The sequence below is a fragment of the Coptis chinensis genome, chromosome 1 (genome assembly GCF_015680905.1).
Source record: "Coptis chinensis isolate HL-2020 chromosome 1, ASM1568090v1, whole genome shotgun sequence".
Classification (NCBI taxonomy): Eukaryota; Viridiplantae; Streptophyta; class Magnoliopsida; order Ranunculales; family Ranunculaceae; genus Coptis; species Coptis chinensis.
The window spans coordinates 55214148-55238771 of NC_141456.1; the positions used below are offsets into that span (position 1 = coordinate 55214148).

General features: G+C 40.3%; 1 long non-coding RNA gene and 1 pseudogene across 1 annotated transcript; one reads left to right on the plus strand and one right to left on the minus strand.

The window, feature by feature from the left end:
• The first annotated feature begins 7247 nt into the window (after window positions 1-7247).
• LOC147524603 (non-functional NADPH-dependent codeinone reductase 2-like) lies at window positions 7248-24067 on the plus strand (annotated as a pseudogene).
• Window positions 17605-18721, minus strand: LOC147524604 (uncharacterized). Its single transcript, XR_015197040.1, has 2 exons — window positions 18588-18721; window positions 17605-17860 (listed from the first exon to the last, which is right to left on the minus strand). It is a non-coding gene; the product is annotated as an uncharacterized LOC147524604 (long non-coding RNA).
• Window positions 24068-24624: the final 557 nt, after the last annotated feature.

Consider the following 24624-nt stretch of genomic DNA (forward strand, 5'->3'; position numbering starts at 1 on the left):
GCTATACTACATGAATATGAGTATTCATAGTCTAATATGAGTATGAACAATAAAAGTTCATGCCTATTTCCTATTTTACGTGGTCCAAACATATTCAAATCCTAACATGCAAAAATAGACGTATGAACACTCATTGTTCATACCACTTTCTTGCAAAAAAAAAAATCTATAATTTAAAAAAAAAAAAAAAACCTCTAAATCTTATTCTTCTTCTCCATCTTCTTCCCCTTGTTCTTCTTGTTCTTGTTCTTTTCCTTGTTCTTGTTCTTGTTCTTCTTTTTTTTCTTCATCTTCTTCTGCATTTCCATCATCATCACCGGGATCTGTTTTCTTGTCATCTTCACTCTCAACAACTCCTTCTTTTGTTCTATCCTCCTCCTCGTCTCCTCCACCTTGTTCTTGAACAATATTATTTACAATACTTTGTACGACATTTGATATTTCTTGTTTGTGTTCTTCATAGTAAATGTCGTTCTCATACCTAGGGTTCATGCAATTTTCAGTATTGCACAAATTTTCATCCATTTGATATATTTTGATTTTGATTTTGGTTTAAAAAGGAATCTAGGGTTTTACAGTTTTTGTGTTAGTTTTGTTTTTGTTTTCGCTATTTTTTGGAAATGTGTGCAAAATGAGAAGTTAGTTTGTAGTTTAAAAAGGAACCGTATTTGAAATGGACACGAAACCATTTATTTAGGACATGACACGTAATACCCAAAATTTGGTGGGTATGAGCATACATTGTTCATACACAAAATAGGTATGAACACTTATTGTTCATACCTAAACAATCACTGTGTTTCTCACTATTTCATTCCCAAACAATGGTATGAAAAATCAAAGTTCATTGTTCATAAATAGGTATGAATATTGATTGTTCATACCCACCAATTGTTATATCCATGAATGAACATTGAACTTTGAATTGATATATCAACATTGATTGTTCATATCCTAAATAGGTATGAACATTGATTGTTCATACCCTAAATAGGTATGAACATTGGTTGTTCATACCCCTAAATAGGTATCATTCAATCAAAATTAAATAAATGAATGAAATCATAAGAGACTTTAAAAATGGATTCTAAAACTATATTAATAACTATCATTCAATCAAAAAATAATTAATACAAACACATCAAACAGCCTCACTAGTGCTTCCCACACCAAAAAATTGCCAAAACCTTAATACCATATCACCACTACCACTAGGCAACTTATCCCTTGCACTAGCCAACTAATCCCTTGCTCTAGATTCCACATCAGCAGTGTTAGAAGTTTTCCCACGACAAATCTTTCGGTCGTGCTGGTCAGTTTTGTGGAATTTTCTACATTTGTGGGCAGTATAATGCATAGCATCCGTGCTCTCAATCCTCTTAACTTGTGGTCTACCCGGAGTCCTCTTCACATCTGGGGGAAAAATTTCTACTTCATCAGAAACATTCGAACAGATCTCATTGCGGCTAATTGCAGTGATGCCATGAGAGTACGTGTTGTAGAACGAAGTGGCGAGAAATGCAACTTCAATGTATGAATACACTGAATCCCCTTTGCAATAAATACTCGTAATTGCATGCCGGCAAGAAAACCTATCTATGCCCCAATTGTTACAAGTGCAATGTCTACTAAGCAAGTCAACCTAATACTCATGCTTCTCCATAACAACTTGAAACACGTGCTCATCTAACCTTGCCACAGTCACAGAACGAGCATCCTCAATCCTCTCAGCCAATTTCACTTCCATTTTAGGACAAAGAATAGTTTTCCAATTCTTACACTCCATCCTCCAGTCTAGTGCCATTTTTATCATCTTCATGCAAATTTCATCTAACATGGCTGTGATGGGCAGATGACGCTTTTTGTCTATCTAGCTATTGAAACACTCTGCCAAAGAAGAGCACATCTCACCATACCGAGTGCCACAGAAGTAAGCATTAGCCTAATTATCATAAGGTGCCCTAGATAGAAAATTAGATACTGCATCTCCACCTATATTCAATAATTCAGCCATGTGCTCCTGAAACTCCTCATGCATGGAAACATAAGCACATTTCTTGAATAAGCACACCAAAATATTTGAAGCACCACATGTCTTTGACAAAGCTGTTCGAAGGTTGTTCTCCATGTGCCACAAGCAGAAACTATGATATGAATCAGGAAATACAAGAGGAATGCTCACAAGCAAACCATGATGTCTATCACTCAAAAAGGTATACCTTCTCTCATACCCAAAATCCTTCTTAAACATATTGAGAAACTAAAACCAATTGGATTTATTTTCAATATCAACAAAACCAACAGCAAGAGGGAATAATCCTACAAAACCACAAAAAATAACCAAATATGAGATAACTGAAAAGTTATGAACAATACATGTTCATATCCAAAACAGATATGAACAATGAGTGTTCATACCCAAAACAGATATGAACAATGAGTGTTCATACCCACAACAGACATGAACAATGATTGTTCATACCTATTAGAGTATGAACACTCATTGTTCATAATACTAAGTAGATATGAACAATAATACATGTTCAACAATAAAACATGAAAGTAAAAATAAAGGAATACCTTGATCTCCATTTTTGGCAGTAGCAGCCAACAAGCACCCTTTATACTCTGATTTCAAGAAGGTTCCATCTAAATACACCATTTCTCGACAGTATTTAAAACCATTAATACTCGATTCAAAAGCAACAAACACCCTCTCAAACTTTCCCACTCTCTTCATTCACCTGAAGATCACCACAATTCTCAGGATCTCTTCACTTCAACTCCTTCGTATACCAGAAAAGTTCATTATAGGATAAAACAACATCACCATACAACTCTATCAATGCCAACTTCTTACCCACATAACTCATATGTTTAGAAATCTTAAGCCCATACTCACGACTATAGAAAGAAGTTATATCTCCCAATGACAAAGATGGTTTATCTCTAGCAAAATCCAAAATATGAGTCATTACAAGATAAGAAGTGAGAGGAGGATGGTTGTAGTTTTTAAATGCAAAACCAAAAGTGTGTGTGAGATTAATCTTCTTAATTTCAAAACTTGCATATGTATCGTAAGAGTGTATACACCATTCACAGTTTCCCTCCTTCTTATTCTCACAAACCACGGTCACTCTAAACTCGTCATTCTTGATTAATTCATATTTGTAACCACTGACAATTGAATGCTCTATCAATTTATAGCAAAACTCAGGCGCACCTAAAGCAAATCGCTGCACAACACCACCATCAAAGTTTCATGCCCAAAAATCAGACTTGTAAGGTTTACGAAAAACAACCACACCACCACCACCACCACCAACTGAAGAACTTAATGAACTTAAAGAACTAGAGGTAATCAATGAAGTGACACAAACAACCACTCTGATCTCAACAATTGCAATCTTCTTTGCAAAATGGTAACAAGCCAAATAATGCAACTCCCCATCAAATTCAATCAGGTTATCTTTCTCATCATGCTTGAAACACATATTATAGCATTTTAATCCCAAATCAGGCCATTTTTCATGTAACTCTTGTGTAACACCACTAATAGAAGAATCTAACCCAATACAAATGGAAAGACTACCACCATTGTAACAAAAAACTTCAATCACACTATGATCATATAAACTGCAAAATCATAATAAAAAATTCATCGCCAAATGTATTTACAACTACTATAAACATTGGTTGTTCATAGCTGTTTGTATTGTTCATACAACAAATACGTATAAACAATAATTGTTCATAGCTAAAACTAAAATCAAAACCTAAAGTTCAATTAAGAAAAAATTCATCGGCAAATGTATTTACAACTACTATGAACATTGGTTGTTCATAGCTGTTTGTGTATGAACAGTGATTGTTCATACAACAAATACGTATGAACAATAATTGTTCATATCAAAAATCAAAATCGAAACCTAAAGTTCAATTAAGAAAAGTACATAAAACAATGTTTTCAAAACAAACATGATATTAAAAACTATATCATTGCTATAAATAAATTATATCTCAAAATCACAGATCTGATCTAAAATATGAACAACCAAAACATGATATAAAAACTAACGTTTTTAGACATCATTACAACAAATAATATCATTGCTATAAACAATAGATGATTTCAAAACAAAATCAAGTGAAGATTTCAAAATACTATAAACATATAGGTTATAAATCAAATGAATAAGAACCTTTTTAGACGGCAAGAAGAAGAAGCTATGGATTGAAACCTTCAGTTGAGGAACCCACACAATTTTCAATTCAGGCAGAAGAAGTAATCGATTGAAACCAGAACGACTTGTTTATTTCTAATTTGAAAACATCTTTGATTTATATATTAACACACAAAAGGGTAAAAGGGGTATTTAATAAAATTATAATGGACTGGGCCAACTTAATTTGTCCTTGAGGGTTATTAAAATAGAAAAACTGGGTCCGTGAGTTGTTTTGACATGGAAAATGGGTTTGAGAGTGATTATCACAAAACACTGTCTTCTAGAGTTGTTTTGAATTGAAATTAGGCCTTTGACCCAATTTCTTGTTAGACATATTCCCAACTGACATAGATACCACCGTACCATTGTACCATAACAACACAACTCTGCTTTACTTTTACCAGCCTTAGCAAGAAGATGGGCATGAGTAACATTCGTAGGCCCAAAAACGACTCTATAAAAAACAAAATTTTCCTGATATTGAGGATTGACACTTTGATATCTTCCGACTGCTTCACACTGACCATCGTACTCTTGCAATCAGACACGACAAGTGGGAATTTGTTGCACACGGTCAATCTGTGGGCTTGTTGACACTCCACCATATTCGCCCATGTGTGATACATAAGACTTTGCTTTGACTCAGTAAATTAAAAATAATAATTAAGCAGAAAAACCAAAGTAAATAGAAAACAAAATTGAATAATGATGATCTTCTTCTTCTCCATTAATCACCTCTCTATTTCTTTTTCATCCAACTGTAGACGGGATTGGTCAGAAAAAATTGTCATTAACCAAACTTTTACACTCTAAGAACTCAACACATAATTATAAAACCAACACAAAGTTCTATTAATTCAACCAACTCTTTTAGAAAACCCAAAACAAAGACATGTTACCCAAAACCCAACTTTCTCTCTTGAATTTGCACATTCATTATTTAATTTGAGTTAAAGTGAGAGTGTAGTTTATGGACCGAATTTAGTTTGAAGATAACCAAGCCTTTTTTTTGTCCCCATGCCAATCTCATCCAGCCCTTAGTAAACTCAGTTGGATTTTTTGGGAAGAAGTAATGAAGTAATCACTTTGAATGATTTGATTAGTAGAGAAGAAAGAAGAACCGCTTTGAATGATTTGATTGTTCATTTTGTTTTTGTTTTTTTTAGTATTTTATATAATAAAGTGAGTGGAGCGAACGTTCTGGGCAGAGGGGTGTCACCAAATGTCATTTGGTTGGTTTATGTCTATCCGTTCTCATTTTTCTCCACTCTTTCTTCTCTTCGTCAGTAACTCCTCCCTCTCCACTCTCCACGCCTTTTCAATCTTCATCTCCAATTCTCCATATCCTAAAATCCCATATCCAATTCTCCAATTCTCTCTCTTCTCTATCTCCAATTCTCTTTTTCAACCATTAAGTGTTCTACCTCTTCCAAAAAAAAAAACTTCCAAAAACAAACCTTCGTCTCCAATTCTCCATCTCCAACCTTTCATCTCAATAACTCCCCTCTGTTTTAAAAGTAGTGGTGGGAAGAGAGATTTGGGGTTAAGGTTTAAGGACTTGAGATTTTAGGTCAGACTTTTTTATTGTTGGGTTGTTGTTGAATCAGGTCAAAATGGTTCATGTTCTCGGTACGGTTTCGTCGACTTCTTGTTGATGATAGTAAAGGTACTTTTCGGGTATTTTTATTATTATTATTTAAGCATTTGTTTATTTTGAGTACTTAATTGTTGAATTGGTGCATTTGGGGATTTTAGAGTTATTGAAAATTTGAATGTGTTAATGTTATATGGATTTATGGTTTCAAGTAGAAAAAATGAACCTTGTACTTATGTTTGCTAATAAAATAAGAAATAGGAACAGTCTTTAAATGAACTAGGCTAGGTAATACTGGAGAAATGCAGTGGAAACTACTTCTGAAGTGATATGTAGTAGGTGATATAGCACCGCACAACACAGCACAACAGTCGCTTGGAATATAATTTGGAGTTGGAATAGTATAAGATTATGACCAAGTTATATTGTTACATTTTCCTTTGTATTGTTAATATTTTCTGGTGATTAAGAGGTGTTTCAAGTGATTGAGAAGTGTTGATTCTATTGAATGATTTTTAAGCAGAAGAAATGATTATATTATTGTGGTTATCGAATTTCATTTTCAGTCAAATTTCTGGGGTACTTGTCTAATTGAACGTTTAAACAAATCGATGAACTAGATTGGAATTGATGGGTAGGTAATAGAGTTATTGCTTTTAGATATTGAGGGGAGTTTGTCATAGCATCCAATCCAATGGTTGGACCATTGTTCAACGAGTAACTTTGTCAAATAACCATAGCATATGAGGGGCTCCGCTCACGTCCCCACTGCTATGTAGTATAGTAGTTTAATTTGGTAAGTCAAGGCAATTGGTGTACGTGGACGGTTCAGATGGAGTGTCAACAAACACACTAATTCATTGTGTGCAACAAATTCGCACTCCAGACACGACCGCTAACTTATTAATTGCAACTTTTTCTAACCCCAAGGAAAACGTGTTAGTATATGAACATAGAACTGGATCAGTTGTCAAAAAAACAACTAGATCAGTTGTTAATAATTATATTTGGACATATTCACCAACTAACTAAATGCATCAATATGTGACAAAAAAACAAATAGGTTACCATTTGCAAAGGAAAACCATAGCTGAACGCAACTACCATTGACTCCTAGATAGGAGGAAATAAAAGTGAAATGGAAGTTGCAAAAATAGTTTCTTCACGCGGAAAACCAATTTTCAGTTAAAACAACCCAATGGCAACGGAAAACTATGGTAATAACCCTAAAACCAGCCAAACTCAAACAAACTATCAACCCTATATTCATATTCATGTGGTCATGTGGATATAATTTTTTTTAAGAATTATATTAATGTACGAATTAAATGCATTGACAAAGGAAAATCTTTTTGATAAACAAAAAAGTTCAACTATATATACATGCATGCCCTTCCCTTCCTCTTTCTGTGTAAAGGGCAAAAAACATGACAGGAATTCCAGACATAACGTTGAGTTCAGGATGCATGATCCCAGTATTGGGGATGGGAACAACATCTGGTCCTATTCCACCTCTGGAGGTGGTTGAGTCTGCTGTTATTAACATAATAAAATTGGGCTACAGACACTTGGACACAGCTAGTTTTTATCAATCTGAAGGACCTGTAGGATGTGCCATCTCGGAAGCTGTACGTCGAGGCCTCATTTCAAGCCGAAGTGAGCTCCACGTTACCTCTAAGTTATGGTGCACTGATGCACACCATGACCTTGTTCTCCCAGCTCTCCATAAAACTTTCAAGTAATTACGTATTTACGTATACCATTAAACTTGTTTCTTGTTTTTTCTTGATGAATGTTGTTAATATGTTCTCACATAATATAAATCCCCATGTTGATGAGATTGTTGTAACCTCTTTTTCCACCCTCTCACACTCCATTTGTCTTTTCCTCTAGTCCCCCTTCTTCTTTTCCTCTTTTCTTCTTTCTCTTCACTCCACTATTCTCTTTATACCCCTTTTCCCCTCCTTGGTGGCCCTCCATCTGTCCCTCAATTTTTCGGTCCATCGGTTACCGTGTGTAGGGTTTCCACACGTGCCTTAGGTTTTTCCCCCATACCTTATGTCATGCGCATATCACGCTTGTCTGACTCTAGGCTTACTCCCCCGATTGATGGCCTTCCACTGTCGGCTCTAAGCCCTCGGTGTTCATCCCCTTCCCTCTATATTCCTTTGGCCGCGACCATGCTAGAATGCCTCCCATTCCATTGTCTATCTTATTTCCATGTCCATCTGCCGCCAGTCTCCCAAACGTCCTAATTTGGGTCGCTACAATTCCCCCTTTCGAGTCCACGAACCTCATGAATGTTTGTGGATTCAAGACCCACTCTTTTCCCGCCTTTTTTCTTGGCATCTGTTCCACGCTAAACTACCCCTCTTACATGTGTCCCATGCGTGCACCGTTTGAATTACCTCGTTTCTTGCTCCACCATGTGTCGCTTTTTCTCTGGTTTATTTGTCGGCCCCTTGGTTTCTGTTCTGCTGCTTTTACCCTTTTACCCCTTTCCTTCTTCAAATCTCGCTCGGTCTCTCTCCCTCTCTCATTCACCTCTCACTTTCCTCTTAGCTTTGTATCAGACGCCATTTTTATCGCTCCCACTCTTCCTTTACTATCTTCGCCTCCCCCTTGCTGGTATCCAGTGTTACCTCTTGGAGTTCCTCTTCCTCCCTCTTTCTCTTCCCCGCACTTGCCCAGACGCTCGCCCTTGCCTTTGGATCATCGCATCAGGTTGGTTGTTTTTCTTGTCCTTTCATTCTTACATTTCTTTTTGCGAAACAGTTCATCTTCCATTTCTTCTGCCATTTGTCGGACTCTCAATTAGAGGATCCGACGTCTTTGTGATCTAATATTGTGGCGGCCCCTCCTCCAGCGGATTCCACCGCGGCCCCTCCACCTCTGGGTGGCCTTTAAGTTGCCACCGCCTCCTCCTCGATCCCATCAACCTAATTTAGAGGTGATTAGGGTTGGCTATGGCATACTGGATGACGTCCTCATCGAGCATGTGCCTGATGTGACTAATTTCCCTCATCTTGTTCCCAATAGACCGGGGTGTCTAGTGGCCATGATCGGTCAAATTATCTCGGGTTTGAGATTCCTGTTGTCATTATTAGATGTTGAAGTGTGCAATCATTTCAATATTCCCCTTTGCCAAGGTATAGGCAACTTCTGTCGTATCATGTATGCCGTGAATAACTACAACCAAAGCCGTGAGCCCAAGATAGTCCTTTTCGCGACATCATTTCACACTATTACATATGAAAGGGCACCAAGGACGTGAGCGTGGGCTATCACTCATTCTGTGTCCATCCCGGCAAACAATCTTTTGTTCTTCGAATCACCTCTTCAGATAAAACCTGACATCATTACCCCTTGTACATCTCTGGTAATTTTCTATCCGCAGATATACCTCCCGACGTGACTCTTAATCACCTCACCTTTCTAACCAGTGGTGAGTTCCGTTACATATTTCTCTCTCTTATGTGCATTATGCCGCTGACTAATTCTTTATCTCTCTCTTGCACAGGTTGGAAGACCAACTCTAAATCCAGCTTCTACACTGGGGTCACCTCTACGGTATTTGAGCAACTTCGCAATCTGGGCCCCTTTGAAGATGAGGTTCTTAGCATTGATCCCTCTTTACGGACTCCCCTATTGGCAGACCCGGCTTACACACCTTAGGCAAATATTCTGCTCCCTTCAACCGCCCACCGCGACCTAAAGAACGGAAGCCACGACCCTCTCCTCCTCCCTCATCAGTACCCTGTCCTACCAAATGCAAATCCCACAACCGCGACTTTACCAGGAAAACCACCACTTCCCAGGCCAAGGCCCGAGCCCTCAAAGAGATAGTAAAAAAATCCACCGCTGACCTTCCTTCTCAGTCTTGTAGATACACCTCTTCGTCCCTTCGCTCTATCTCTGATTGGGAGGATCAATACATCTCCCCAGATACCCCTCCCGCAGACTCATCCCCTCCTCCCATGGATATCACTAAGATCAGCCTTTTTGGCAGCGACTCAGATGACAAAGTGATAGAGGTTGTCGCTGTCCCATCAGTCTCTGTTCCACTTGACCCCTCTGCGGCTGCGGATCCTTCCTCCGGTGAACCCCCCTCTCAAGCGCAGCAGGCCCTCCCCCTCCATTGAACCTGCTGATAGGGTTATATACTAAAAGCATTACTTTTGTATTAACTCTAATTCTTTATATTTTGAATGAGAATCATATGGGCAAATGTTATGCATATTATATATATTATTAGTTATATGCATGTGTCTAATACTTTATGTTGTAGATGATATGGTGTGTGGTGACATACGTAAGATCATATCATCGCATCTTTATAAAGTATAAGTAAATGTTCACAACCTAGATGGATTTGGATAAACCATTGGTAAGGTTGTAGTATAATCTGGTATTAGTCTATCTTGACTATAAGATTACACTAGTACACTTTGTATGTATTGAACAGGACCAAGTGAGGTTATTTCTCTTTATACTGACTATATAAGAGAACAAACACATCTGTTATTATGGATGTTTGTCCTCTTAATCCGGATATAATAATGGGCACTTACGTGCAATGTACATTGCTTTAAATCATCAATGAGTGAGATTCATTTGCGAATCAATAAACTTGATGGATTGGGTAATGACATTGTATGTAAGGTGTGTTGTTGATTATAGAAGGAATCCGTAACCCGTAGGAAGTCGGGTTGATGATGTCCCCTTGAGGAGCTCATAAGGATTGTCATATAAACCCTGCAGGTGGATTTATTCTGACATGACAATGAGGTCGAGTGGTACTACTCAAGGACATAAGAAGTTGATTGATGTAGTTGTCAGTAATTTGACTTAATCAACGGGCATTCGATATCTTAAACACGGGGAGATTAACGAGCATATAATATGGAGCCTATAAACGTAACACATAATTTGAGATTAGGGCGGTAGTGCAACAATGGCCTTTCGTGGAATAAGCCATTTGTTGACAGACTTGGGCTGTGTGTTCTGGGCGAACATGGGAAGCCCAAGCCTGTCAGGAGGCTCAACCCTAATTTCTCCTCATGGTCCCTGTTGTAGCCTATAAATAGAAACCTCTTTCTCTGGCTGTTTTTCTCAAGGTTTTGCTCAAGAAAAGTAGATCTAAAATCGGTTCCAAACTTTGTGAGTGAGAGAGGCCAAGAGAGAAAGAAGAGGTTGGAAGATCATTGCCCACACAACGTCCACTCTGTGCATAGGAATACAATAGAAGATCAAGAGGTTGCTGATTCTGGATTCTCAGAGTTATCACAGCTGATCTACAGGTATGTTTTCCAATCAAAATCGTGAACCCCATTAATTACGTTGTGCATGGTTTTCACGGTTTGTAGAAATTTACATTATGAAATAATGGTTCCTACACCTGCCGCCATGGCTCCACTCACTGGCCCCACCCCATCGTCTCAGCAAAGACTCTGCTCAACCACCACTAGTGTTTGCGTCCCCCGAGATGTTTTGCCTTATCTTCAAAGTCCACGGTCATCACATCAACGTCTTGGATTCTTCTTTGGAAAATCTGGCTGTGGCCATCTGCCATGTTCTATGGTGCTCATCTCCCCGACTTGGCCTACACAGATACTGGCACCTTTGAACAGCACCGCACCTCACTCTATGCTGGTTGGGAGAAGGTATCCAGCCTTTTCTTTGCTCCGTATTCTCTTTTGCCTTTGTATATTCTAATCTCCCCACCATTTGCAGGTGAGCCTGGATATGTCCTATATGATCCACGACCTCTTCTCTTCTTTGAGTACCGTTGAGTGCCTTGAAAAGGAGGTTGGCGGTCCCAGTGGGTTAAGGGCCACCTGCGCCCGCCTCCAAACAGACCTTGAGGCTGTGGCTATGGCTAAACTTTGAGCCGAAGATGAGCTGAGGACCACGGAAACTGCCCATCAGAAATTCATGGATAGAGTAAACGATCGCTTGAGTAAGCAGCGGGAAGCCCTTTTCCTCCAGCACACCGGAAGCACCAACGCCCTTCTCTCGTAGCACACCCAAGACATGGAGCAGCTGCGGATAAGTTTCAAGGTTCAAGCTGATAAGCGGGTGGCTAAAAAACTCTGTGAAGAACATGCCCGCCTGGTTAAAGAAGGACGCCTCCTCCCACCCAACCCTTCGTCTCCCCTACCGAAAACCAACGATGGTGCGGACCCGTTGAAACCACTTCCCCCTGCTACCTGAGGATCCTGTTGAAGCAAGTACTCCTCCAAATCCTGCTGCAACCTCCAATGAACAGATCGCCCCTGTCGAAGACCCACTTCAAGATTTGGATTAGCCTCTCTATTGGCTCTCCGTTTGCCTCTCAAATTATATTTTGAATGTACCTTAGCTGTTTTGTAATTGACTTTGACATTGGTAGTACTCAGTTGTTATTTTCATAACGCTTAATTACCCGATTTGAAATGCTCTGTTCCCCTCTCTTGTTCTTATCTCTATTTGTTGTAATTATGGTATTGAATGTGGTTCCCCTATGTGTGCCTCAGGCACCTCCTCCACGAAGGGCTCCTCCCGCTTCGCAAGCTCTAGCAATCCATGCACCCCGTTGGGGCAACTCTTCCTGCCCCGAACTTGATCTGGATCTCTCGTCCGGGAAGGGCTCCTCCCCCTCGTGGTCCCTATAACAGATTGTCGGGGTCTTTTCTATGCCCCCATGTGCATTTTGGACCTCTCATCTGTGAAGGGCTACTCCCACTTTGTGGAATCCAATAGGCCGCGTTGACCTTTGATGGCAACTCGTCCTGCCCCCAATTTGCCTTCAGCCGCTCGCCGGCGAAGGACTCTGATAAGTGCTCAAAAAGTGCAATTTAACTCTCGATTATGCCTCTTGTTTAGCTATCTTAGTGGACTAATAGTGTTTATAAGTTATGTTTTATGATTCTACAGGTGAAAAAGAGAGTTTTGTGGAATATTAGAGAAAAAGTGGTAAAACGGAGCAATTCAGAGTATTAAGGATCACATGGGAAGCACGTGAACAATCATGGAGAGGGCCAATGAATTGAAGCTATTAAAGATGTGACTTGGACCTATTTTAAAGCCTATTTGGAAGCCCAAGGCCAAAGAATCCGTTGCTTGGACCAAAGCCCGCAAAAGAGGATATAAGGATAGAGCAGAAAAGACAAAATAGACTTCCGCGTCTGGGACGCATGGATCGCGCATTCAAACGCATTGCTCCCGCGTCTGAGACACAAGGATCGTGCGTCCAGATGCATGAAACGACACTATAGCCAATTCCTTCTCAGTTTTGGAGACGAAGTTGGACTCTGAAAGAAGTTGATTTGTATTAGAAAACAAATGGCGGTTTAGAATGCTTCTAGAACTCATTGTAACCCCTATAAATAGAGGACCTAAATGCCTCATATAATTTGCCAATTCACTTATATTCTTGTCTCCAGAACTTGAGGCAGAGAGAGATTAATAATAAAATATTCAGTTTTAACTAGTCGAGTCTTAATAAGTTAGTCTTTCTAGTCTTATGTTCTTCGACTCTTCTTCTTCTTGTTCTTCATGTTCTTCCTTCTTTATGGAAGGCTAATTTTCTCCTTCAAGGAAGGAGATGAAGCCGATGTTTAAGGTTTAATGATTCTTCTGGTTCATGGTGTTCTTCAATCAGGTTAGTTCTTTATGTTTTTAGTTATTAGTTCCATTGCCCACACCAGGGGATGGAAGAATAGAATAAGGTTTATGCTTTGCAATATTAATATCATGCTAGTGTTCTTTACTTTTCTTCTATTAATATAGTTATTTAGAGTTAGGGAAGTATTCTTTGTGTTGCCTTAGAAGGGGTAACTCAGGGAGTGGCTGCCTAGGGGAAGTATTCTTTGTGCTTGCCTTAAGTGGTGATTCATTGAATGGCCGCCCTATTAGTAAGTACTCCTTGATATTGCTCTCGGTAATACATTGAATGGCTGTTCGAGCTTACATAAAAGGAAAGAAGATATTAATAGTATAAACATAGAAACAACCTTAAATAGAGTTAATTGTTAACGATGTTTCATCCAAGAGGGCATCAACACTCGCTCGATTGCCTAATTGTTGTCTACTTGTAAGAAAAACCATAAAGCTGAGGTCATAGATCAAAAGTATTGGTGGATTCTAATCTCTTGAATTCCCTCTCTTATAAATTCTCAATAGTTTAGTTAATTTAGTTTAGTTTAGCATTAGAATCTAAAATTTCTACAATCATAGTTTTTAATCCCTCAACCCCCCTTTCCAGTCTTGTCCTTCACATAACATACACTTAAAAGTGGAACGATACCCTACTCATCCTTTACTTATTGAGGGATAATTAGGTTTTGATACGCTTCTATTTTGTTCAATGACCATCATCTATCTACATCATCCATATACCATCTCATCCACACACAAAAGGAGCGCGTGTCAGACTCCTTTCCCCAAGCAGTATCTAACGTGATTGTTTGAAGTATGTATGACAAGGTATATTCTCTCCTCAAAAGTGCTATTGTATTATATATTTACAAACAGCTCCAGTGTTTTGTCCTGGATCTCCATTACATTCAAGTGTAGAATTTTTTCAACATTCTCACATTCCACGACTTTTCTATTACTTTTCCTTCCCTGGTCTGTAGTTTGTATGTGCCAGCCCCTCCCACGTCGACCACTGTATAGGGCCCCTCCCAGATTGGGCCCAGCTTTTCATCATTCTCTTTCTTGGTATTGGGAGTCACTCGTTGCAGCACTGAATCCCATATTCTGAACTATCGCAGCTGGACTCTCTTGTTATACTGTCTCTAAAGGCGTCGGTGATACTCCTCTAGTCTGATGCGTGCCGCGTCACTTCTCTCTTCTACCAAATTCATATCGGTTGCCAGTATACTTTCGTTTACACCCATTTCCACCACTTTTGTTCCCGTTGTGGCTACCACCATTTTCGAGGGGATCACGGCCTCGACACCGTAAGCTAAAGAGAAGGGAGTTTCACCGGTGGACGTTCGAGGCGTGGTTCTATAAGCCCAGAGAACGTGATTCAGTTCATCTGCCCATGCACCTTTCTTATCCTCTAGCTTTCTCTTGAGATTGATCATAACAGTCTTATTAGAAGATTCTGCTTGCCCGTTGCCTTCAGGATTGTATGGAGCCGAGAACCCTTGTTTCACCTTGTACACTTGTAAGAACGCCTCCACCTTTGATCCCGTGAACTGGTTTCCATTGTCCACAATGATTGTATATGGCAATCCAAATCTACAGATGATGTTCTCCCATAAGAATTTAATCACTTGTGTTTCCTTCACCTGCTGCAGGGATACAACCTCTATCCATTTGGTAAAATAGTCTGTGGCCACTAGCATTAACCTCCTCTTGTCGTTGGCCATGGGCAATGGACCCACTATATCCATTGCCCACATCACGAATGGCCACGGACTAGACACACTATGTAGTGGTTCTACTGGCGCAAAGATCACCTGAGCAAATCTCTGACATATATCACACCACTTAGCATATTTCACGGCATCCCTCTTCATGTGGGGCCAAAAGTAGCCCTGTGTTATCAATCGGTGCGCCATGGTTCTGCCCACCGAATGGCTTCCACAATCTCCTTCATGTAACTCCGCCAACACCTCTAAGGCCAGCATCGGTCCGAGACATTTCAACAAAGGTCCGTTAAAGTTCTTTCAATATAACTCTCCTTCTAATAGAATGTGCCTTCGAGAAGTTTGTTCCAATCTTCTTTTCTCCTTTTTATCCGTCACCAAGTCCCCAGATAAAAAGCTCTTGATAGGATTCAACCAACTCTCCTCTTCCTCCTCGGCTTGACATATCTCCGCCCCTTCCTCTTCCACTTCCTCGGTATTGCGTCTTTCCAATCGCTTTATCTTTATCACTCTCTCCTCAGATCCGGGTATTGCCACGGCCACATATGCTAAGGCATCAACATGTATGTTCTCGCCGCCACCCAGATGCACGAACTTGATCTTTGTAAACCTGGTAGATCTCTTTTGTAACACTTTCAAATACTTTGCCATCCATAGACACCGCGTGGCAAACCCTCCATTTGCCTGACACACTACCAGATTCGATTCCGAATACACCGTCAGCTCTTTTACCCCTACATCCTCAGCCATTCTCAAACCCGCTATCACTGCCTCATACTCTGATTCATTGTTGGATGTCGCAAATCCTAGTTAGTTCCATCTTGCTGTTATCTGGTGTAACCAATACCACCACTATCCCACTGCATGCGTCTGTGGCCGACCAGTCGGCGAACACTCTCCACCCATTTCTCTTGTCCCAAGGGTCCAACAAATCCTGCTCAATGGTTGTCTCCGGCTCCATGACCATCTCTTCTCCCCAGGTGGGATCCTCCGCTAGGAACTATGCTAGGAATTTTGCCATAACCTGCGCCTTCTCCGCCGCCCTCTTTTTGATACTGTATCTCGTATGAACTCAACTTACTGCCCACTTTAACATTCTCCCAGATTTTTCCGCTTTTACCGCTTGTTTTAAAGGTAGATTTTTTACTACCACTACCGAGTGTGCTTCGAAATACGATTTCTACTTCAAGGCAGAGAAAACCAATACCAAACCATACTTTTCTACTCTACTATACCGGGTCTCGGCATCCAACAATGCTTTACTTTGGAAGTACACCGACTTCTCTATCTTACCAATGATTCGGACTAGCACTGAGCTAACTGCATATTCCGTGACCCCCAGATACAAGTAAAGTTTTTATCCCTGTTCAGGTCGCGACAATAAAGGGGACTTTCCCAAATAACTCTTCAATTCTTGAAACTCCTCCTCGCATTCTGTGGTCCATACGAAATTGGGAGTGTTTCTTAGCAACCGATATAGCGGCCTACACTTGTCCAATGACTTTGAGATGAATCTGTTCAAGGTCGCGACCCTTCTCGCAAGTCTCTGCACCTCTTTGATGTCTGCAACGACGGCATATCCACCAAGGCTCTTATCTGCTCAGGGTTAGCCTCTATTCCCCGGTAAGTAACTATGTAACCCAGGAACTTCCCCGTGGTCACGCCGAATGTACACTTGTTTGGGTTGAGCTTCAAATTCTGTGTCCAAAGTATATCGAACGTCTCTTTCAAACCCTTTAAATGTTCCTCCTCTGACATACTCTTCTCCACCATGTCATCTATGTATATCTCAATCCCCTTTCGGATCTTATTTTCAAACGTTTTCTCCCCTAGCCGTTGAAATGTAGCCCCAGCGTTCTTCAATCCAAACGGCATTCTAGTATAACAATATGTATCGCCTTCTACCACAAAGGCTGTCTTTTCCTGATCAGGCCCATACATCGTGACTTGGTTGTATCCCATAGATGCGTCCATGAAAGAGAATATTTTGAACCCCGCGGTTCTATCCACCAATTCGTCCACTCTCGGCAAAGGGTAGCTTTCTTTAGGACATTCTTAGTTCACATCAGTGAAGTCGACACACATACGAACATTGCCATTCTTCTTCGGTACCGCAACCACATTAGACAACCAGTCGGTGAACGCCACCTCTCGTATTATACCAGCCCCCTTCAACCTTGCAACCTCCTCGCAAATTCCTTCAGCGTACTTAGGCCTAATGCTTCACATCTTATGTCTCACCGGCTTAGCATCTTTCTTCATGTGCAACTAATGACATGCGAATTCTGGGTCCAATCCGATGACCTCCTCAATCGTCCATGCAAATACCGCTTTATTGGCACCACAAATTTTCATACAAATCTAGAGATACCCAGTAAACCCATGCATACATACACCCTAACAAATCAAACTCCATTATAGAAACTAGAATCATATATACTTTTATTACCAACATAAATCACTCCAACAACTTGTTCATATTACATGACATATTCACAAAGAAAATAATAAATAATTCGAACAAAGTCGCATAATCCTAATAATTCAATTTAAATAACTCATCCAACAAAATACAAAGCAACTGATGATACTGATCCACCTCAAACAAACTTAAGCGAGATACCAAGCTGGTGTTTCCTTATAACTCTTTCCTTTCTCGAACGCCATTGATTCATAACCTAAAAAACAATGTGAAGAAGATTTATTAAACTAAAAATGTAATTATATGTTAGCTTGTTTAATAAGTATACTAAAAATGTAATTATATAAGAATCCAAAAACAATGCTAGCTAAAACAACAGTCGTTGCCCTCCAATATTTCTACAGATATTTCTACAGAAACAACAGTCATCAATAGTATACCGAGTCTATGTAGCGCAACTTCCGCACCTCCAATCCCAAAAAAAAAAAGATAATAATGTGATTCCATTGGGGGAAAAACTTTTTAAAATAGAGAAATGGTACGCCACTGTGTCAACCTGCATTTGTTTTATGCCCAAGTGAATATAAAATCTTAGGACATGATAAAAGCTAAATAGGAAGAGACCTTTGAGCACAAACCTGAAATGCATTCCTAAGGGCTTTATATTTGTTAGTCTGACTAGTGCCACCAAGGTGAACCTCGTACATATCCCAATTATTCTTTTATATCTCATGTTTCATGTCATAACTATTATAAAGTTATAAAGCTGGAATCTATGATACATAATCTAGTGTATTGGCAACTATACTAGTGCCTCTAATTTGGGCGAGGGGGGAGCTCTAGGTGGACGTAATTTAATCATATTGTGACTATTAGAACACAAATTGATAAACAGAGGGCTGGCTATTACCATCATAAGAAAATATAGAAACAACACTAGTACGCAGTATTATTAAAGACAGAGAATGAGAGTATTCTATTACCAGCACACCAGCACCTTCACCAATGACAAAACCATCGCAATCTTTATCCCAAGGCCTTGAAGCTCTTTGGGGCTCATCATTCCTTTGAGACAAAGCCCTACATGCTATGAACCCACCAACCTCAAGAGCAATGATGTAGTAGCCTCGGTCCCCCCTGTTACCATGATATCAGCTTCCCCTCTTCTAATGTGATTTGCAGCTGCATAAAAGTAGTAATTTGCAGTTGCACAAGCTGTTGAGATGGAATAATTAGGACCCATTAGTCCCGTGTCAATGGGTAATAGTGTTGATCCCATGTTGGTGATAGGGTAGGGAATGAAGAAAGGACTGATCTTTTTTAACCCTTTTAGTGTAAGAGATTCAACTCCACTGCTGAAAGCTAATAAGCCCCCATACTCCAATTTTTTATTTGTCCATCTAAATACCATAGAAATCAATAATTCATATCAGTATTTGATCAGTATGGTGTTAGTGTAATACGAAATTCATGTTGATAAAAGGTGTAATGAAATAAAAAAAAAACATCAAATAACAAACAAGCACAGAAAAAGGGTGAGATTTCAGTTGGGGTTTCGTGGTGGGTACCTTAGAATTTAGGGCAAGTAATTATGAAAACAACAATTAGCTTGAAGATAAGATATTTTTGGCTTTTGATTATTCTCTACATCTTTACCTCTCATTTTTCTGTTTTCCACTCCTACGCTTGAAAACCCCTTCAGGCAAAAACCGAATTGTTCTTCTCAAAATTGCCTCTTCCCATTTTAAGTTCAAGTGCAAATCCCCTTCTTCTCGATTGTTTCAAGACCAGTGTGATTTAGATAGAGAGAGAGCTTAGCTAGGGTTTCAAGTAGCAGAGGAGGTGATTTTGTTGTTACGGAGGTGGAGTCGGGGGTTCCCTTTTAATCTCAAGAAGAAGGCGGCGAATAATTAAGGGCTTTCTTTGATTTTTTGTTTGGTTTTGTTTTTACTGATTAAGGGTTTTCTTCTAAGGACTCGATCCTTGAGTTGTTGATGCTTCGATTAAACGCACCAGCAACCCGTAAGTTTTTCACTTTTTCTTCTTGGGTATTTCTCTCGACTCCTTGACCACTCTTGACGTTTTACTATAAAATAGAAACACTAATTTAAGGGTCTCTGAATAAAATGTTAACCTGCCAAATGTATTGACAGTTTAGGAACTATGGGGGTTATCGGTTGTGCTAGAACCGTCAAAATAATTCTTGATGGGTCTATCTTACTTTCGTCAGAAATAGAATTATATCAGCTGATGGTTTTGCCAAGTAAGTCATAAATTATAATGACACCTGTGTTGGTTACGTCAAAATTGGACAAAACCAATAAATTTTTAAGTACTTTGGTTTATTATATTTCTGACTTGACTGTTTTAGGACACCCGTCATCAAATTATCAAATTTTCTTGACTCTTGTGTTAGACGCGACATAATGTTGTAACAACCGTCATAAAACCATCATATTTTCTTGACGCTTGTGTTATACGTGACATAATGTTGTAACAGCTGTCATAAAACCATCATATTTGTTTGACGCTTATGTTATACCTGACATAATGTTGCAACAACTGTCATAAAAATTATGCCAAAATACCTATCTTGACGGTTTTCAATAAAGTTGTCAAAATAGATAAAAAAACATGCATCATAATATGTCTTTTTTTTAGTAGTGATGCTTGCCTCTTCCTGGGAAGCGAAGTCTCTCCCTCTGATCCACGAACCAATCTCTTCACCGTACTATGATGACCGTTCTTGGCCGTCACCTGATCCCCGCGGATCTCATACACCCCAGGGGGAAATCGGATCACTTGGTAGTAGGTAGAGGGAACCTCTTTCATCTCATGAATCCACCTTCTTCCCAAGATGGCGTTATATTGTGAATCGGCATCCACCACTTTGAGCCTAGAGAACACTGTAACCGGTCCCGTGGTCACTGGGAGTAAGAGCTCCCCTAGAGGCTCAGTCATGCTTTCGTTGAAACCATACAAATTTGTCGGCGAGGGCTTCATTTGCTTCTTTTCTATCTTCATTTCCTCCATTGTCCCTCTAAACAGCAAATCCACCGTGACTGCCGTAGTCAACTAACACCCTTTTCACCATGTAATTTCCCATCGCCACCGTGATTACCAATGCATCCTCATGCAGGGAATCAACTGCTTGGAGATCTACATCGGTGAACACTATGCTTCCCCTACCGCTCGCGGACCATGGGGTTACCCGCGAATGGCCTACTGACTCATGGACCTGTTATATGCTCGCAGCTCGTCTTATCCTGTCTCGGTGTGCGTTGTGGCTCAATATCTCTCCACTGAAAATTACATTGATCGTTCCCAATATTCTTCCCTGAGTCAGTGTTTGCTCTGCTTTCTCCTCCTCCGATCCGTTATAAATTCCTTCAACAATCCCTTCCCTATCATCCTCTGAATTAACCACCTCAATGCGTAACAGCCGTCCGTCTCATGGTTATGTATCTGATGGTATGCGCAATAGGGCTTGCCTTGCATCTCCACTGGTTTGGTTCGCGGCCCCTCGTACCCCTGCAAATTCTAAATTAGTGGCAATATCTCGCTTAGCGGCTTGTTCAACGGCACTTGTTCTACTTCGCGATAAGGTTTTCTCTCTCGGTTCTCCCTCCTAGCCTCTTCTCTGCCCCTTACGGGCCGCAACGAATACCCTCGGTATCCGCTGCCTCTTCTATCAGATGACTCATATCGTCGACAGTCCTCGCCTCTATCCAATGATAACACTGCCTTCCCCGGCCTTTTCATCTCCTTTTGCATTGTGTCTTCATACCTAATATATTTCTCCACCCTCGGGTATAGATCCTGTAATGTCGCAATTTCATTCTTGGCTACTGACTCGTGTACCCTCGTCCACGGACGTAATCCTCTCTCAAAAGCTATCACTGCAGTCCTTTCATCCAAGTTCTCCACTTTTGAGGTCTCTGCCTTGAATCTACATAAGAAATCCCTCACCGACTCCGCGGATCTTTGTCTTACATTAAACAAGGCTGCGATGTCAACTACTCATTTCTTTTGGTGTATAAAGTGGTCTATGAAGGCCTGCTCTAACTCCTGAAAGCTATTGATACTCTTAGATGATAACCGGTAATACCAGTCTGATGCTTTTCCTTTTAAGCCTGCAGGGAACATCATGCATCTCAACCCATCATACCGCGGCGCCTGCCATAGCGGCATATGCTGCCGAAAATAGTGGATGTGGTCCGCTGGGTCCCCCATCCCATCATACCTCTCGAACCTAGGCTAGTTGAATCTCTTTGGCACCACGAACTTCCAGATTGCGTCCGCCAACAGGTTGCGGTTTAATCCTGCCACCACCTGGCTTGCCGCTCCTCCTACGCCCTTGGCCTGTTCCAAGTTATCTTTCAGATCGCTGGCAATCATTTCCCTCACTTGCTCCTTCGTGAGTCCAGCCACCGCCTGATCTGCCAAGTCCGACCTCCCTTCCTCCTCTCTCTCTGCCTCTGACGCCTCCCTCTCAGACTCCTCTATGGTCTCTTTCTCTCTCCTCAACCCTTCATTTTCTTCTCTCAACCTTGCTATCTCCTCATGTAACAACCTAGTTTCCTCTGAATCTGACACTACTGTCTCCTCCCTGCCTCGCACTCCCCCTTCACTCCTTACTGACTCTATGTCCTCCTCGGTGACAGCTGCCTTTTTCGGTCGGCCCACGCCTCTTTTTACCTTCGTCGCCATTTCTCTACTTGTCTCTCTCATTCCCCACAGATGGCGCCAAATGTTGTAACCTCTTTTACCACCCTCTCACACTCCCTCTTTCTTTTCATGTAGTCCCCCTTCTTCTTTTCTTCTTTTCTTCTTTTCCTCTTTTCTTCTTTTTTTTATTCTTTCTCTTCACTCCACTATTCTCTTTATACCCTTTCTCCCCTCCTTGGTGGCCCTCCATCTCGGTCCATCGGTTGCCACGTGTAAGGTTTCCACACGTGCCCTAGGTTTTTCCCCCATGTTGTACCCTATGTCACGCGCGTATCACGCTTGTCTGACTCTAGGCTTACTCCCCCCTGATTCGCGGCCTTCCACTATCGTCTCTAAGCCCTCAGTGTTCATCCCCTTCCCCCTATATTCCTTTGGCCGCAACCCTGCTAAAATGCCTCCCATTCCATTGTCTATCTTATTTCCATGTCCATCTGCCGCCAGTCTCCCGGAAGACCTAATTTGGGTCGCTACAGAGATCTTGGTTTAATTTGCATGCATTTTAGGACTTTGGGGTTGGACTACTTGGATTTGTACTTGATCCATCTGCCAGTGAGATTGAAGCATGGGGAGATAATTTTTGCTTTTAAGTAGGAAGACCTTATACCATTTGATATAAGGACAACTTGGGAGGCCATGGAGAAGTGTCAACGACTTGGCCTTGTCAAGTCTATTGGCGTTAGCAATTTCTCATCTAAGAAGCTCTCTGAACTTTTATCTAATGCTACCATTTCTCCTGCTGTAAATCAGGTTATTAGTCAAGTTTACTGTTAGATCAGCTCAATAATATTCAATTTGTGGATTGCGCTGTGTACGCCGTGGTTTAGCGCAGAAATTTCTTCACTTCTATAGTTCTGTCTCAGATGTACCACAGAAATGCATAGCCACTGACTGACTATATATATGATTTATAATAAAAGAAAAATATCTCATGGCAAACATATTTTGTGGCTGAAAAATTCTTTAAAAAAATCAAATATATAATAGTTGCTTTGAAAATAAAGAATAGTTTATTTGATTTTTGAAATAATTACTTTAAATTCAATTTCTGTGATGGTCATGGTAGGTGGAAATGCACCCTTATTGGCAACAGAAAGAACTGAGAGATTTTTGTGCAAAAAATGGTATCCATGTGAGTGCTTATTCTCCTTTGGGAGGAAAGGGTACAGTATGGAGATCCAACTTGTTATTTGACACCAAAGAAATTCAACAGATTGCTCATGCTAAAGGAAAGAGCACTGCCCAGGTAAAAAACGAGATTACATATTTACGTGTGAACTACTTAATGGCAAATAACACGTTTCTTAATGGCAAAATAATAAAAAATAAATAACTTCCTCCAATTTTCAGATCATCTTGAGATGGGCTTTTGAGCAAGGGGTGAGCTTTGTGTCCAAAAGCTTCCATAAGGGAAGAATGAAAGAGAACATGGAAATTTTTGACTGGGAATTGAGTGAGGATGATTTGCAAATTATTAGTTGCCTCCCCCAAGGAAAGATTTTCACAGGTGAGTATCTGGTCTCACCTCATGGGCAGTACAAAACCGTAGCGGAATTATGGGATTGTGAAATAATTAGCTAGATATGCAATTTGACGCTCCCTTAAACATGAATAATTGCTGCATGTCATTCCTCCGTGGAGATTTATGAATGTAATAATTTCAGAGATTCCTGTAGAACTCCAATGGTTTGTTTAACCATTCGACATGAAATGTGCCCAGGGCTTAAGATTATCATTTTCATTTTTAATAAAAATTGTCGGAAAATTTGACAATCCCATATTGCCTCTGTATTTCCTGGATGCAAACATTAAATTTGGGGAACCAAGAACTCCTGGTTATATATATCCATTGCCATGAAGATGATGCATAAAAAGGAGTCCATCTAAAGGACAAGCTCGTCTGTGGGACAATTATAGTTGCGCATTCATTAATAAAGATGAAATGCCATATACACAAACAGTATCAAGCAAGATAAGATGAAGCTTTGCAGGTAGCACCAAGTCCTATAAATTATAGAGGAAGGGGGATAAAGGGAAATCTGACATATAAGGAGACATTGTTTAAGCTCATTCATACACAAAACGTTAAAAACTAGGAGCTCTAGCTTCCACGATACGTAGAAAATGAAAATGGCGAAAGCAGCAGTGGGACATGAAACTGTTCCGAGTTCTGAGATTCCTTGATCTCGAACACAATAGAGACATATGGGAAGAAGCAATCAGGCAAGTACTTCCCCGTGTTAAAGCTAATTCGGTACACACGCCAGAGTTTACATTGTCAACTATGCCCATCAG